This window comes from Tursiops truncatus, chromosome 12, assembly GCF_011762595.2.
Source record: "Tursiops truncatus isolate mTurTru1 chromosome 12, mTurTru1.mat.Y, whole genome shotgun sequence".
In the NCBI taxonomy this organism is placed as follows: Eukaryota; Metazoa; Chordata; class Mammalia; order Artiodactyla; family Delphinidae; genus Tursiops; species Tursiops truncatus.
Window position 1 is genome coordinate 37,878,066 of NC_047045.1, and position 15,381 is coordinate 37,893,446.

Below are 15,381 nucleotides of genomic sequence, written 5' to 3' on the forward strand. Positions count from 1 at the left end.
CACCGCTAGCATCGCTGAAGAAGGGATCAATTGCACCCAAAGCTATAGGGAAATGATATCGCTTACATGTGGAATCTAAAGAAAGGGTACAGAACTTCCCTGGTGGTACAGTGGTTAAGGCTCCATGCTTCCAATGTAGGGAGTACAGGTTTGATCCCTGGTCGGGGAAGTTCCGCATGCTACACGGTGTGGCCAAAAACAAAACAAAAAAAAGGGTACAAATGAACTTACCTACAAAACGGAAATAGAGTTACAGATGTAGAAAACAAACTTTTGGCTACCAGGGGATGAGGGAGAGGATAAATTGGGAGATCGGGATTGACATATACACACTACTATATATAAAATAGATAACTAATAAGGACCTATTATATAGCACAGGGAACTCTACTCAGTACTCTGTAATGCCTATATGGGAAAAGAATCTAAAAAAGAGTGGATACATGTATATGTATAACTGATTCACTCTGCGATACACCTGAAATTAACACAACATTGTAAATCAACTATATTCCAATAAAAATTTTAAAAAAACTATAGGGCAAAATAATCAGACTTAGCATAAGATGAATCTAATTCTCACTTTTATCAACGTGCTTACTAAAGTTCTGATTGTTGCGACAAAGTAATTACGTAGTGAAGGAGCTATTTATTCCAGCTGACATTCTAATAAAGCAGCATCAGGGAGCTAATCTCCCAACGTTATTGGGTAAAGAATTTCAAATTGAAGCAAAACTATAAATAAATGTCTCACTGCTCTTACATAGTTTGGATATACTAAAATTAATGGCTAGGATCTGGTGGTGCAATTAATTTTGATATAAGGCCCAGTGTAGGGCATGGTAAACAGTACAGACTGGTAGCTCTAGGACTTAGAGCCTGAGGCTAGACCATAGTGCCCAGACATATCTCCTAGCTAACTTCCTCCAAATCTTCTGGAATATAGCTGAATGATGCAAAAGTGTCCACTGCACCTGTGCTTAGAGGATAAAGGGGTTCTTCTTCAGGCTGAGGAATTTAAAGGAATGCTAAACGCATGCAAATTCCACCCTAAATACTGGGACTAGCTAATCACTGCAGCAAAGGTAAGAATTCGGGCATTCATTCAAAGGAAAGCTTACGGTTTCTAGAACAGAGATAATGTTACAAAACCACCACAGACCCCACCACAGGCTCAAATGTAATTTTGTATAAAATGTAATTTATGCATAAAATGTTGACTTTTCATATGTATTTGTGTTTTCACAAGGATTTGGGAGCTGTTCAAGTACAGCTCTGAGATTGTTTTCAACAGCATTTTTTGCTGTCCCCTTGTACCACATCAAAGCAACTGAAATTCTATATTTAATTTTAAGAAAGCATTCTAAAATGTCCAAGTTCTTAAGCCCCAAAGGAGAACAAGGCAAAGCTAAGCCCTTCACAAACAGTAACAGAAATGATCTCATTAAGCATCATTGTCCAAACACGTCCGCTCTTCAAACAGACCAGGTAGTGAAAGATTGAATAAAGGTGCTGGTTTCTATTTTATCTCCACCTAAAGGTTTCTGTCTTAGGCTGAAACTGAAGCTTATGTTCTTCACAGAGTTCACTTGTTTCAGAAGGAAAGGAAAACATTCCAAACAAATTACTCTAAAAACTAAAAATTATGGTTTAAGTAATGCTATCTCCATCGGTCATAGCCTGAAATACAAAATCAGCGACACAGAAAGACCCTTTAAATGTTCACACTGATTTTCTCCCCTAATTTTGGTTTCCCTGCCGTACCCTCTCCACCCCTACTCCTGCCTCTTCATTTAGGGCAACACAAACACTCTCTGTTCACAGCAGTTGTTTCAGGGGAAAACAAACCTCTATGTCACTTAACCCATTAGGAGCTAGTTAGTAATTTGTGTGAATGATTCAATTCAACAAATATTTTGTGCATCTACTAGGGATACATCAGTGAAATAAGCAATCATAAAGAATCTCTACCCTTGGGAAGCTTACATTCCAGTGGGGAAAACAAACAATAAACATTGCAAACAGTAACTATTCAGTATGTTTGAAGGTATTAAATAGAATGGACAGGGTAGGCGTCGTTGAGAAGCTGGGGGAGTTCGCAGAGTGGACACCACATCGCAGGGAAGAGCTTTCTAGGCTGAGGGAAGAGCTGGAGCGAATGTCGGGGGGCTGGAGAATATTCAAGGAACCAGTGAACGTCCGCTGTGGCTGGGGTAGGGTGAACAGAGAGATGCTCAGAGAGGTGGATGGGGAGTATGTTAGAGAAGGATGGCAGAATGTGTCATTCCAAAACATGCCTCTTCGGCATAAGGATTATTTTGAGCTGATTATTTTGAGAAACAGCAGACACAGGAGAAGCTCAGAAAATAGAGTCGAAGTTCCCCTTACATAAGGGAAATTTACATGGAGAAAGAAAATTTCCCTGTGTAAGGGTGTGTCCCTTTCTGTACCAGGAAGAGAAGGTTCACTAAATCACAGTAGACTCTTGTGAATGGAGAAAGCATCACGGAAAACTTCACAGCAAAGCTTACCCTGTTGACCGTGCTTTCCCTGGTAACTTCCTCATAACCAACCTCCCCATAGATAGTATTTAAGCCGGAGTTCGAAGCCACCACAGGGAGTTCCTCATTTTTCCCTGGGTGTCTCCCATGCTTCCGTGAGGTAGATATGTTGATAAACTTCTCTTTGTTTCCTCTCTTGTTAATCTGTCTTTTGTTATAGGGGCCTCAGCTGAGAACTAAGAAAGGTAGAAGGAAAAATTTTTTTCTCCCCTACATAAGGACTCTGATTTCTCCTTCTTAAAGGAGACAAGACGGTCTTAGAAAGGTGACACACATCTCACAGCAGAGCCTTGACGGCCAGTGTTCTTGTCCCATGTCTTCCAACATCAGAAGATGAGGCATGGTTTAATTTTTCTAACGTGCATAAGTCACCCTGCAAATCTCCATTTATTGGTGTCTTTCATCCTTAACATTTAACTTGGAATTGTTTTCCAGTGATAGCTCTTTCTTTTTATTTGCAGAAAAGATCTTCACTTTGGAACTTCTTGCCCTCAGATGAACATTGTAAACTTTACCTTTCTGCTGGCTACACAACTGTTGGCTCATAAAAATGTCGTTTGCTTTTAGTTCAGACATAAAACTTTCTTCTCCAGGCACACTTTCATCACAATTGTGAACTTTACCAACTAAGACATTTTATCTCTTTTCCAGTTCTCAGTCTCCAACCCTCCACCTTCCACTCTTACTCCTCAGACCTCTTTTCTGTGCCATCTTAAAAGGGCAATTATCTCCCCATTATTCAGAGATGGGTTATCCATCTTATGGCTCATTTATACCCTTTGCTCATTAACTTCTTTTCCTGTTTTAGTCATTTCAAATTATCATTACTAGAGAAAAGCTAGAGATAACATTTTATAAAACACATTTACCTACATATGATAGAGACAATGCCATTATTTTACCAAATCTCATTTTATCTTTCTCTTACTGGGCACTTGGGAAACTACATTTTTCAGCATACCTTGCTGTTCTTTGGGGCCATGTGACTCAGTACTGGCTGGTAGGGAATGGATGGAAGTGACATAAACCACTCCTACATCTGAACATTTGCAATATATCATGCAGTCCTGCATCCTTTCTTCCCTTTCTTCAATAATCTTGGAGGCCACATGTTCAGGCTGTATCAGAAGATGATGAAAATAAGGGTGATGAAAATCTCAGGGTTTTCAGAAGGAGGGGAACCTCCACTGATTCACATCTGAATCCACTTTGGTTGCGCTAAGCCACTGAGTTTCACGGGCCGTTTCTGTAACAATCTACAGAATCTAGATTCTGTAACAATCTATCACCATAATCTATCTTATTCAATTCTTGTTTCACTTTCCCATCTCCCCTGAAAACATTTCACAGATGGGGAAACCAGGGCTCAGTTTTGCCTGTGGTCTGGCTAAGCTAATACAGCTAGTAAATGAGGCAACCAGCCCTTGGTCTTCTCTACACCAGAACTACTCTGTTTCTGGGGTTCTCAGCGTACACTTTCTGCTCTTTGTCATGTAGGGAAGGGAAAAGAATCTTTTTCCCTCTACCCTACTAGGATCTCTGCATGGGGCCCTGCAAATTAGACTGACAAGAGACAGACTAACAAGAGGAAAAATAAACACAGAAGTTGATGAGTAGCTCAAAGAGGTGGTTAGAACTTGCGCTTATAGAACATCTTAGCAAAAGAACAAAAAATTTTTAGAGCTTTGACAAGACAAAGGAAAAGGACTTTGAGTTTCTAAGGCAGCAGATTGTAAGAAAGTAAACATATGGGGAAACTAATGGAAGATAAGAGTCAGTCAGGTTTATTATGTAGATTCCTCTGGTGCCATCTCTGGGCTGGTAAGGGTCTAGAGTTGTCTCCAGTAGTTATCTTCTGTCGTTCCTGGTAGAAAGGGGAGGGGCACAACTTTACAAATGTATGTCCTGCTTTTAGGTAAATAGAGGGAGGGCAGAGAGCTCTTCTTTTTTTTTTTTTTTTTTTTTTTTTGGCGGTACGCGGGCCTCTCACTCTTGTGGCCTCTCCCGTTGCGGAGCACAGGCTCTGGATGTGCAGGCTCAGCGGCCATGGCTCACGGGCCCAGCCGCTCCACGGCATGTGGGATCCTCCCAGACCAGGGCACGAACCTGTGTCCCCTGCATCGGCAGGCGGACTCTCAACCACTGCGCCACCAGGGAAGCCCAGAGAGCTCTTCTTGTATCTGTCTTCTCTCAATTGCCTTTAGCTCAAAATAACCCTTATTCCAAAGTGGTACATTCGGGGGTGGGCTACAACTTTCATTGGGTCATTCACCCCAAAGTATCCTACACTTAATCTCTTCAGAATGGTCGTTTATTCCTAACCACCATAACTCTATTAATATGCAAGGAGAGAGGGAACAGACACACTGCCGCTGTGGCCTACTGGGGAATAATGGCAGACCTCTCTGATGTTTAGCTTATATAACCAAAATAGCCACTAGTTTCATGCTTCCAACCAATAAGGCAAAACAAACAAAAAGCCATGTATCACAACAGATACTACAAGGAAGGACCCAAGCAAAAGTCACCAGGTGCTATGAAAAGGGTCTGAAGCAAACCATCATAATTCAGGTTTCTCCTGTGCCATGTTGTGTGGAACCTCTACACCATCTATTCATTTTGCAGCCACATCACCACTTATAAATAATGATACCTCCCAAAAGACATGGCAAACATAATTCTACATTTATGGGTTTGTGTGTATATGGCCAGACTTTAGAGATAACTCTGCAAACATCCTTATATCTAGAGTTTCCTCTCTATATCAACGCACCACCATCTACCCAGTTATCAGAGCCAGGAATCCAAGTGTCATCCCTGAGTCATCTGTTTCCTTCACCCAACATCAAGTCCAACCATTTTTCCTCCAAAATAACCCTCATCCCTGACTTCTATCCATCTTCAATGTCACCTCATCTCTTACCTGAATTAATGGAGAAACCTTGTAACTGGTCTCCCAGCTTCCACTTGAAATCTCCATTAGCCAAATCTCCTCAGCAAAAGTGATCTAAAAACATAAATCAGATCATTTCACCCTTCCACCTAAATCTTTAAAATAATTTATTATTGCACTTAAAATAGAATCTAAACTCTTCTCTATGGCCTTCGAGATTCTGCAAGACCTGGGTCCTGCCTATTTCTCTGGCCTCATGTCACAGAGTTCTCCCTACTCCCCACTCTCTATTCACTGTCCTTCCAACAGTTCTGTCTCACCTTTGCCTTGAGATCTGCTCTTGCCTCTACCTGGAATGCTTTTGATTTTTAGACATCACCTCTCCAGGGAGTCCACGCTGACCACCTACATGAAGAAGGTCCCTCCCCCATTATTCTCTATTACGGCATTCAACCTCTTCAGGAAACCCATCACAGCCTGCAGTGATCTTATCCATCTTCTGTTTACTTGTCTGTTTTCCCCACCAGAAAGTTATGTTCATAAAGGTAAGATAATAGCTAATACTTTCTTTGTGCCAAGCACTGTCCTAAGTGCTTTACATATGCAAGCATAGCCTGCCAAGTATCTCCCAGAAACAACACCTTTTGTTTTTTTAATACCCAAACTTCATAGAATGTATGTATTTCCCAATAGAATTTGTCTATTTTAAGCTGGTATTACATTTTATATCTTTGTCTCCAAAAATGTAATACATGTTAGCAAAACAACATGGAGGAAAGTTTTCCAGTTACCATCCAAATGCAAGTGGTAGAACAGCAGGAACAATCGTAGACATTTTGAAAAGCACAGCAAGTATCCACAGAGGGGAGGTAGTCTTTGGATGTTGCTGACGCTTCCAGTGACCTCAGAGCACCATGCTCAGAGTGAGTCATGCTGTCACTGGCGCTTGTCCTGAATGCATTTACCAGTGCTTTCCATATTGAGCCATTGTGTTTTGCCCAGAGCTGTACAGTGAGTACCAGAAACGTTGAGAAATTTTGGAGAGCATGATGGATAAGGAATTAAAGGAGTAAAAATAGTACTTACAATGGAAGAGATGTTACTATACATAAAGCAACTGTTTTAATTTTCTGGTGATCAATGTTTTAAACATTTTGCACCCTAATGTGACCATTGTTAATAATACCTAGGTGTGTCAAGGAGAAAAAACTTTTTCTCTACTCTCTTAGGTGTTCTCTTGGGGACCTGTAAATTAAACTGACAAAAGACAGATTAGTAAGATAAAAGGAAGATTTTTATTCATGTGTATGTGGGAGTTCACAGAAAAATGTGACTCAAGGAGGTGGTTAGAATAGTTTATATATCATCTTCGTAAAAGATGGGAGGAGTAGAGCAGCACTTTTTGGAGAACAAATGTCTTCTTAGAAGGAGGGGAGAAAGGGCTCTTATACAAACACCATTTTTGAAAAATAAATGTGTCCTCAAGGAGGATAGAAGGAAGGCATGATAGTTTGTGACAATGTCTGTCTGGGTGTGGTACAACTTCTGACTTCTTATCTGTAAGAAGAGAAAATCAGGGTTGCTCCAGGGAGGGAATTTATGACTATTGAATTCTTTTGTGAGGCTCTGCTTTTAGGCAGGTAAGAGAGTTCAGGAACTCAGATGCCTTTGCTTAAAATAATTCTTATGCCAAAGTGGCGTATTTTGGGGTGACCTCTCCTGATCCCTTCAGACGTTTTAGTGTACTTTAGTTATGCCTCAGGAAGTTGGTTGGGGGTTTAGGGTTGATATGTAATGTGTTATAATTTTTCCCTTTAAAGATAATGTGAAATAGAACCCAGGTAGCACCTTCACACAGAACATCTAATTTTCAGATGTAAATTACTAATATTTACTGAGATGTCAGTATTGTGGTGCTGCGAGGACAAAGGACGACCCTGCCTGAAAGAGTGTCAGCCTTACGCCCCCTCCCGGACTCTTAATCGCCCTCCTCACCCTGTTGCGATGTTTACGAAATTCCTGAGCCCACCTGGGCGATGTCCACCTGGGCCACAGGACCTGTTCCAAATAAGGAAAGGCATCTGCCCTGACCCACTCCCACCCTATAGAAGGAAGGTATATGTGCCTCGACCAATCAGTAAACAAAATGTTCACCTCGGACCATTCCTTTGTCTTCTGGCTGTAAAAACTGATCAATAGCACATGTTTGGGCTCGACTCTCCCAGACTACTAGGAAGTCAGCCCGCTGTTCTGGCAGCGACCCTTCCCTCTAATAAATTCTATCTTCTTTACATTCGGCCTTGTGTCTGCAAATTCTTTTCCAACCCACGTTCGGACCATGACAATATGAACTCATTTCAAGCAAACGTCTATCTTATGTGGTAGGTATTTTTATTCACCTTGCCTCTTTCTGTGCAGCATGTAAAGGTTTAGCAACATGCCCAAGATTCTAATGGAAGTAAGTACATCTGGGACCTGAACCCAGCTATACTCAATCGAAATTCTGCTTTCTTACCCATTACAGAGGCTATAAGGGCCTCTCCCAAGGGAAGGTCTGCATCCATCTAGTTCACCATAGATCCCAATGCCTGACAGGGCTCCGTCCATAGTAGATGATCAATTACTTGTCCCAAATGAATGAATTTATGGATTGAAGGAAACCAGAATGTGTCACCTCTTTGCCATAAAAATTATTTTGAGCTGAAGGCATTTAAGAAGCAGCAAATACAGGAAAAAGGTCTCTCTACCCTTAACAGATGGCACTAGAGGAATCTGCAAACTAACTCCCTCCAGTAGTTTTCTCCCATATATTTACCTTCCCACAGTTTGCCACCCTTGGAAGTCTAAAACCACTTTCTTTTTTCCAGTCATTTCTCTACAAATATATTGTTCTTTGTTGAAGATGCTATTATAAACCAGAGTTCTAGGCCACCTCCCTGAGTTACTCTTTCCTTGAGTCTCTCCCTTGTACGAGATATACATGTTAATAAAATTCTGTATTTTCTCTTGTTAATCTGCCTTCTGTTACAAGGGCCCCAGCCAAGAATTTTGAAGGGTAGAGGGACAAGAATTTTTTCCCTCCCTTACAGATGAATGGATTAAAACAGGTGCCGTAGGGCTTCCCTGGTGGCACAGTGGTTGAGAGTCCGCCTGCCGATGCAGGGGACACGGGTTCGTGTCCCGGTCTGGGAAGATCCCACATGCCGTGGAGCGGCTGGGCCCATGAGCCATGGCCGCTGAGCCTGCGCATCTGGAGCCTGTGCTCTGCAACGGGAGAGGTCACAACAGTGAGAGGCCCGCGTACCGCAAAAACAAAAACAAAAACAAAATAGGTGCCGTAATAACTGGCCTGTAATCTTCAAACCTGTTCCCGAGGAACTCTTCTAGATTGAAGAAAATCAAAGAGATATGACAACTAAATGCATATGCGTGATCCTGGATTGAAACCTTTTGCTCCAAAGGATGCTATTAGGGCAACCGGTAAAGTCTGAATGGGGACTGTGGATTAGATGGTATGATTCATGGGACTGATAATGCACCTGAACGACACAAAGATAACTTCAAGGTGGAAACAACTAAGCTACAACTGATGCAGAAAGAGCTCTTATCTGAACTTTCCTTACCATGGCTTCATGAGAGTCCGCTGCCACAGCCCCTCCAAGATTTCCAATCAGAGAAGCCTGACCTTGGGCACCGGGACATTCCAAAAGATTGTGTAAACAAGCCTCATCCCAGCCTTCCATCCTTTGAAGCCCTAATCGGCACTAACACCACCCCCCACCCCCCCCACCCCCGCTGTTAAGTTGATACATAAACCTCTACCTTCGGCTGTTCAAGTTGTCTCTTCATCTGAAGGCTCCCACATGCATAAACAAACTTATCCTGTTAATCTGTGTGAGTTAATTCACAGAACACCCCCCCCCCTTACCATATAAAATGGTAAAAGAAAATCTTCCTTCCAACATGATCTATCTCCGTTAAGTTCCTGATTTTGATGGTTGTACTAAGGTTATGTACGAGAATGTCCTTGCTTGCCAGGAGGAAAATTGGCTTCTATGAACACTTCTGCCATGATATCTACAGGAGTTTTTTTGTTTTTAAGTTATGAGATGAATAAAGTCTGTACTCCCTTACAAGGGAGATGGGGAAGTTATATGGCAGCAGAGGGATGAGTGATGATGGCCACATATATCAAGGCTATAACCATACCTGTTAACACAGGCCAGAGTTGGTGGAACCCAGGGAACTTCCTCAAGGATCAGACCCCCCAGAAGGCCACGTGGTAAATGAATCAGGAGAGGTGCAAAGGGTAGAACTTCGAGTGATTCTTACTCTTTTTTTTTTTTTGGCTATGCCCTCGGCAGTGAAAGCACAGAGTCCTAACCACTGGACCTCCAGGGAGTTCCCTGAGTGATTCTTATTCTTGTGCACATTTGACTGCCTTGGCCCTCACACTGCAGGCCATTACCATCGCCTTAGGCGCCCCCCTAGAGCCCACCTGGGTTCCCTAGAGTGAGACAGACGGTAACACAGGGCTGAGTGAGTGGGTTCAGAACATGCCGCCCCAAAATATGCCAATTTGACTTTTTGATTATTTTGAGCTAAAGGCACTTGAAAAACAGTAGGTGTGAGAAAGGCACTCTGACCTACCCTTTTCTTCCTGAGGACAGAAGACAAAACTCCTATATGAAACGCACCCTCCCTGAACCTGGAGACAGCAAGGGGAGGCCAAGAAGCATTCGTGCAAGGAAACCTTGTTAAAATAACCTTTATCTTCCTTTAGTCTCCACGTATATTTTAGTTACTTTCTCATAAATACTACTCTTTGCTCCACCTAATATATAGAACACTTAGGCCTAACTGCTTTGTGGGTTTTCATTCCCCTGTGAAGGCTCCCATGTACACATAAAAATAAAATGTGTAAAAAATAAATAAATAAATAAATAATAAAATAAAATGTGTATGCTTTTCTCCTGTGTATCTGTCTTATGACAACTTAATTCTCAGGCCCAGCCAGAGTCACTAAGGAGGTAAAGGAAAAGTTCTGTCTCCTTAACAAACCCTAATAAAGTCCATGGGAGGGGAGGGGGAGGGGGACAGGGGAGGCGGTGCTCTGAAAACGGTGGCCACCGAAACAGAATTTTCCTTTCCTTTTTCAGAAGATTTGCTATCATACACATACCTGGGTTATTCTCAACATGGACTGACAGAGGAAGGTGTAGCACTGACCACATTGCTAACATAGCCCGTTTCCTGTGACCAGTGACTTAATTTGACGAACAGCTTAAATTCTTGGCTCTCTGATTCCCTGCTGACACCAAGATAAATGCTGTCAGTCTCAGGGATTTATTTTAATTCACTTCCATGTATTAATTTGATGCAAATAAATCATTAACTCCTCCACTGTACCTTTGCTCTTCTGATGCTTCGCTCTACTACCTGGGTATCTTGCTGATTCCCACAGACTAGTGAAGGTGGCTCTTAGCTGGGATACACTTAAAAGGCCCAGTGGGCCTTCTGGTTTCTCCTTCACCTCCAGTACCAGCCGTAACTGCCTCTCTTTATGTTCTCTTTGTTGAGTATCACTTTAGGCTTTATTTTCACTGTGTGGAGGATTTCATTACTCTGATTTGACCCAGTTACAGCGCCCATTTAATTATATTGCCTAACTTTCTTATTTGGATAAATCTTTCCAAATCTTAAGAAGGCATTTTAGAGGGCAATCAGGCCGGTTCCCAAGGTTTTACACTTCACACTTAAGAATTTTATTTAAAATGAGTGTGGTTGTAAAAACAAAAACAAACAAACCCTAGACATAGAAAAATTATTGAAAGACAATACATCAAAATATGTTTTCTGGGACTTCCCTGGTGGCACAGTGGTTAAGAATATGACTGCCAATGCAAGGGACACGGGTTCGAGCTCTGGTCCGGGAAGAGCCCACATGCCGCAGAGCAACTAAGCCCGTGAGCCACAACTACAGAGCCTGTGCTCTAGAGCCCACGAGCCACAACTACTGAGCTCACGTGCCACAACTACTGAAGCCCGCGCGCCTAGAGCCCGTGCTCCGCAACAAGAGAAGCCACTGCAATGAGAAGCCCACGCACCACAACAAAGAGTAGCCCCCGCTCACCACAACTACAGAAAGCCTGCGCACAGCAATGAAGACCCAATGCAGCCAAAAATAAATAAATAAATTAAATTTTTAAAATATATGTTTTCTTTTTAATTTTTCTGTGTGAGTTAATATTCATAATGGGAAAATGCAATTACTTCGTTAAATAAATTGAACACAGAACATTATCTTTCTTTTTAAAACATCTTACCATATCTTGGATCAAGGTGAAGATAGGATAGCCTTGGTTTGACACAATATTTTTTCCCCAAAAAGTAGCTATAAGGACTATTTCTCTGATGCAAATCTTATTTCCAGTCGACTCTCACTAAAAAATTAACGATGTGGTCGCACTGAAAAAAAGAAAGAAAAAAAAAATCTCAGTAGTGAGCATGTAGTACTTTCAATACTTGTAGAGGTACTCAAAACAATGCATAATGTAGTTCTGTTAATAGGGAACTCATTTCTCTCTCCATCCATTCATTCAACAAGTCATCCAATTCCTGAGCCCCCTGAGGTCTTGGGGAAGCAGCGGTGAATAAGACAAGCCCATCTGCCACTCTGAAGCTAGAGGACTGGTGATGAATGGCAGCAACGAAACAGGCCATCTGGAGTAATTACACTGGGAGTCACAGAACCCAGAGAGTAGAGAGAGGGGCAGCTGTAAGGAGTGGACAATCTCTTTGGATGATGGCCTGATGAATTTGCTTAGAATTTCCAAGAATTAGGAATTATTTTAAAGATGCAAATTCCTGAGTAAGTCTTCTTGGCCCACCCCTTGGCTGGGGGGAGCATAGCCCCCAGCAGCAGATGAAGCCCTTCCATCACAGCCCCTACTACTGGATATTGACATTACCTGCCTCCCCACATACCCCAAGAGCTGTATGTCCAATTCACTTAGTCATCTTGGTATCTGGCTCAGGGCCTGGGCCAGAAAATACATTTAATAATGCTGAGTGAACTGTTTGCTGATAAGTAACGGGACTGCAGGTCCTTGCCATCTATCGAGTATGTGAGACTCACTCTGTGAATCTAAATAATGATGAATTCATGAGAATTAGTACTCATTACTGGTGGAGAGTGGAGGTGAGGGAGCTTAAAAGTATTATTTGTTAAGTGCAAACGTGTAAAATAGTTCACATTTATGTAACCTTGTGGGTGCGTCTCCTGATCTTATCCAGATGTGGCTATAAAGGTGACCTGAGATGATCCAGACCAGCGACGACCTCGCCAGGCCAAGGACCACCACGCACCCACATATGCACGTAATGGGAGGGCAACATGTATTAACACTGGTGAGTTTGCCAACTTCTCTGCTCCCTTAATCTGCCAGTGAGGATCCCAACATTTTTGGTCCCTTCTTCTCAGCTGTACCCCAGCCTCTGAGGACAGGCCACTCCTGCCACATTTCTTTCTGGACATTGTGTGATGGGGAAGCCAAAGAAGGAGGCAAAGAGTTTGTGGGGGAGGAAAAAATCGTCTTTCTTCTACTTCCCAGGTTCTCCAGTTGGAGCCTTGTAAATTAGACTGACAAAAGAGAGATTAACAAGACAAAAACAAAAACAGAAGTTTATGACCATGAGCTTCACGCGTACACATGGGAACACTCAGTGATGAATAACTAACTAAAAGCGCTGGTTAGAACTTGGGCTTATATAGCATCTTAACAAAAGAACAATACATTTTAAAGAAGTGACAGGACAAAGGAAAAGGACCTTGAGTTTTTAGGGGTGGCAAACCGTGGAAAGGCAAACATATGGGGAAAGTAACGATAGATGAGTGCTAGTATTAGCAAGGTTTGTTATGCAGATCCCTTTGGTGCCACCTCTGGGTTGACAGGGGTCTCTGGTGATTAACTTCTGTCCTTCCTGGTAGAGTGGGGAGGGGAACATCTTCACAAATTTATGTCCTACTTTTAGGCAAATAAGGGGAGGCCAGAGAACGTTTCTTGTACCTGCTTCTTCTCAAATGCCTTCAACTCAAAATAATCCTTATGCCAAAGTGGTTCAGCTTGGGGTGGCGTACTCTGCCACCCTTCAGGTTCAAAGAGATGTAGTCAATCTACAACCTGAAGAGACTCCAGAGCTGGGAGCCAACACACTGAGGCTGAAGAGAAAGAGTGCTTTGAGAGAATGCAGTGGCCAGCGAGAGGCATCTGGGAGTATGGATGACAACAGAGTTTGAGGAGGAAAGGAGAGGGACAGGAGAAGGCATGCTAGGGACCATGATTTAGATCTTCTTTGATATCCTTGGAGAGACCAGAATAAAGAAAGTACTTTCTTGTTTCTCTATCTACCTGCCTTGGTCCATTCGTGCTGCTGTAACAAATATACCAAATACCAAATCACAAGGGTGGCTATAAAGAGCAGAAATTTATTGCTCACAGCTCTGGAGGCTGGAAGTCAGAGACCAGGGCGCCAGCACGGACAGGTGAGGGCCTTCCTCTGAATCAGAGCCCAAATTTCTTGCCATGTCCACACACGGTGGAAGGGGCTGGGCAGCTCTGTGAGGTGTCTTCTATAAGAACGTTAATCCCATTCAGGAGGGCTCCACCTTCATGACCTAGGCACCTTTGAAAGGCCTCACCTTCTAAGGTCATCACCTTTGGGGGTTAGGATTTCAATGTATGAATTGGGTTGCGGCCGGGGTGGGGGTGCGGGCAGGGGCGGGATGCAAACATTCAGACCATAGCATCATCTTATCTCTCTCCTTCACCTTTGGGGATAGTATTTATTTAAATATGACACCCCTCCAGGACTGAGTGATGAGGTCCCAGTGTACCTATTCATCTCTACTTGGTTCTGACGAGAACAAATGAGCATCTCATGCTCAGCATGTCCAGCACTGAAGCCCGGACCCTCCTCCACAATCTGCTCTACCCACAGCCCACTGCTTCTCAGCTGATGGCAACTCCATCCTTCCACAGACTCAGGCCAAAGCCTTAGTGTCCTCCATGACTTCTCTCCTCTCATTCCAGTGTCCCATTCATCAGGAAATCCTCTAGGCTCTACCTTCCAAATACCTCCAGAACCTGACCACTCGCCCCGACCACAGCTCCTCCCAGTTGGAGCATCCATCAGCTTAGGTTACAGCAGGGACTCCCAACAGGTGTCCCTACTTCTCCCCCCTCCTTCTTATGACCTATTCTCACCAGAGAAACCAGAATGATCTTTATGTACCTTCTAATAAGGTAAAAATAATTTAGCTCATTTACCTCCAATGCTTAAAATGCTGGAATGGTTAAGATAAGATAAGATGGTTAAGATAAAAGCCAAAATTCTTTTAAAGACCTAGAAGGATGCGTTTTGCCCTACCCACCCCGCCTCACCTACTCTCCTCTCTTTGGATGACTCCCCTGCAGTCACAATGGCCTCCTCGCTCTCGTCTACACTCACTGGGCACACTCCAGATGAGGAACTTAGGGCCTCCGGCTGCTCTCTCTGCTGAAACACCGGCCCCAAAAGCCATGAGGCTAACTTCTTCCGCTCCTTCAAATCTTTGCGCAGATGCCACCTTCTTGATGAGACCTACTCCTATAAAAAATTGCAGGTCTGTCCTGAGCCCCACATTCCTAATCCCCTCACCCTGCTTTATCGTTTTTAGAATTTATCACCTTATCTATAGTGCTAACTGTTTAGCCTGACCAGATTGTAAAGTCCATGAATCCATGAGGATGGATGTCTTTGTTTTGATCTCTGCCACATCCCTATCACCTGCAAGAGTGACTAGCACAGAGCAGCTGTTCAGTAAGCATTTGCTGAATGAATGAATGGAATCCGTTTACACCAACAGGCAATCGAGGATGGCTTCTA

The 15,381-nt window shown here is 43.0% G+C and overlaps 1 protein-coding gene across 1 annotated transcript in view; it reads right to left on the reverse strand.

Moving 5' to 3' along the window:
- The window catches only part of LOC101321093 (uncharacterized), a 265,172-nt gene that overhangs the window by 134,753 nt on the left and 115,038 nt on the right, over positions 1–15,381 (reverse strand). The window contains 1 exon segment of the mRNA XM_073789307.1: positions 11,781–11,922. The gene's annotated coding sequence lies outside the window, so the exon portion shown is untranslated.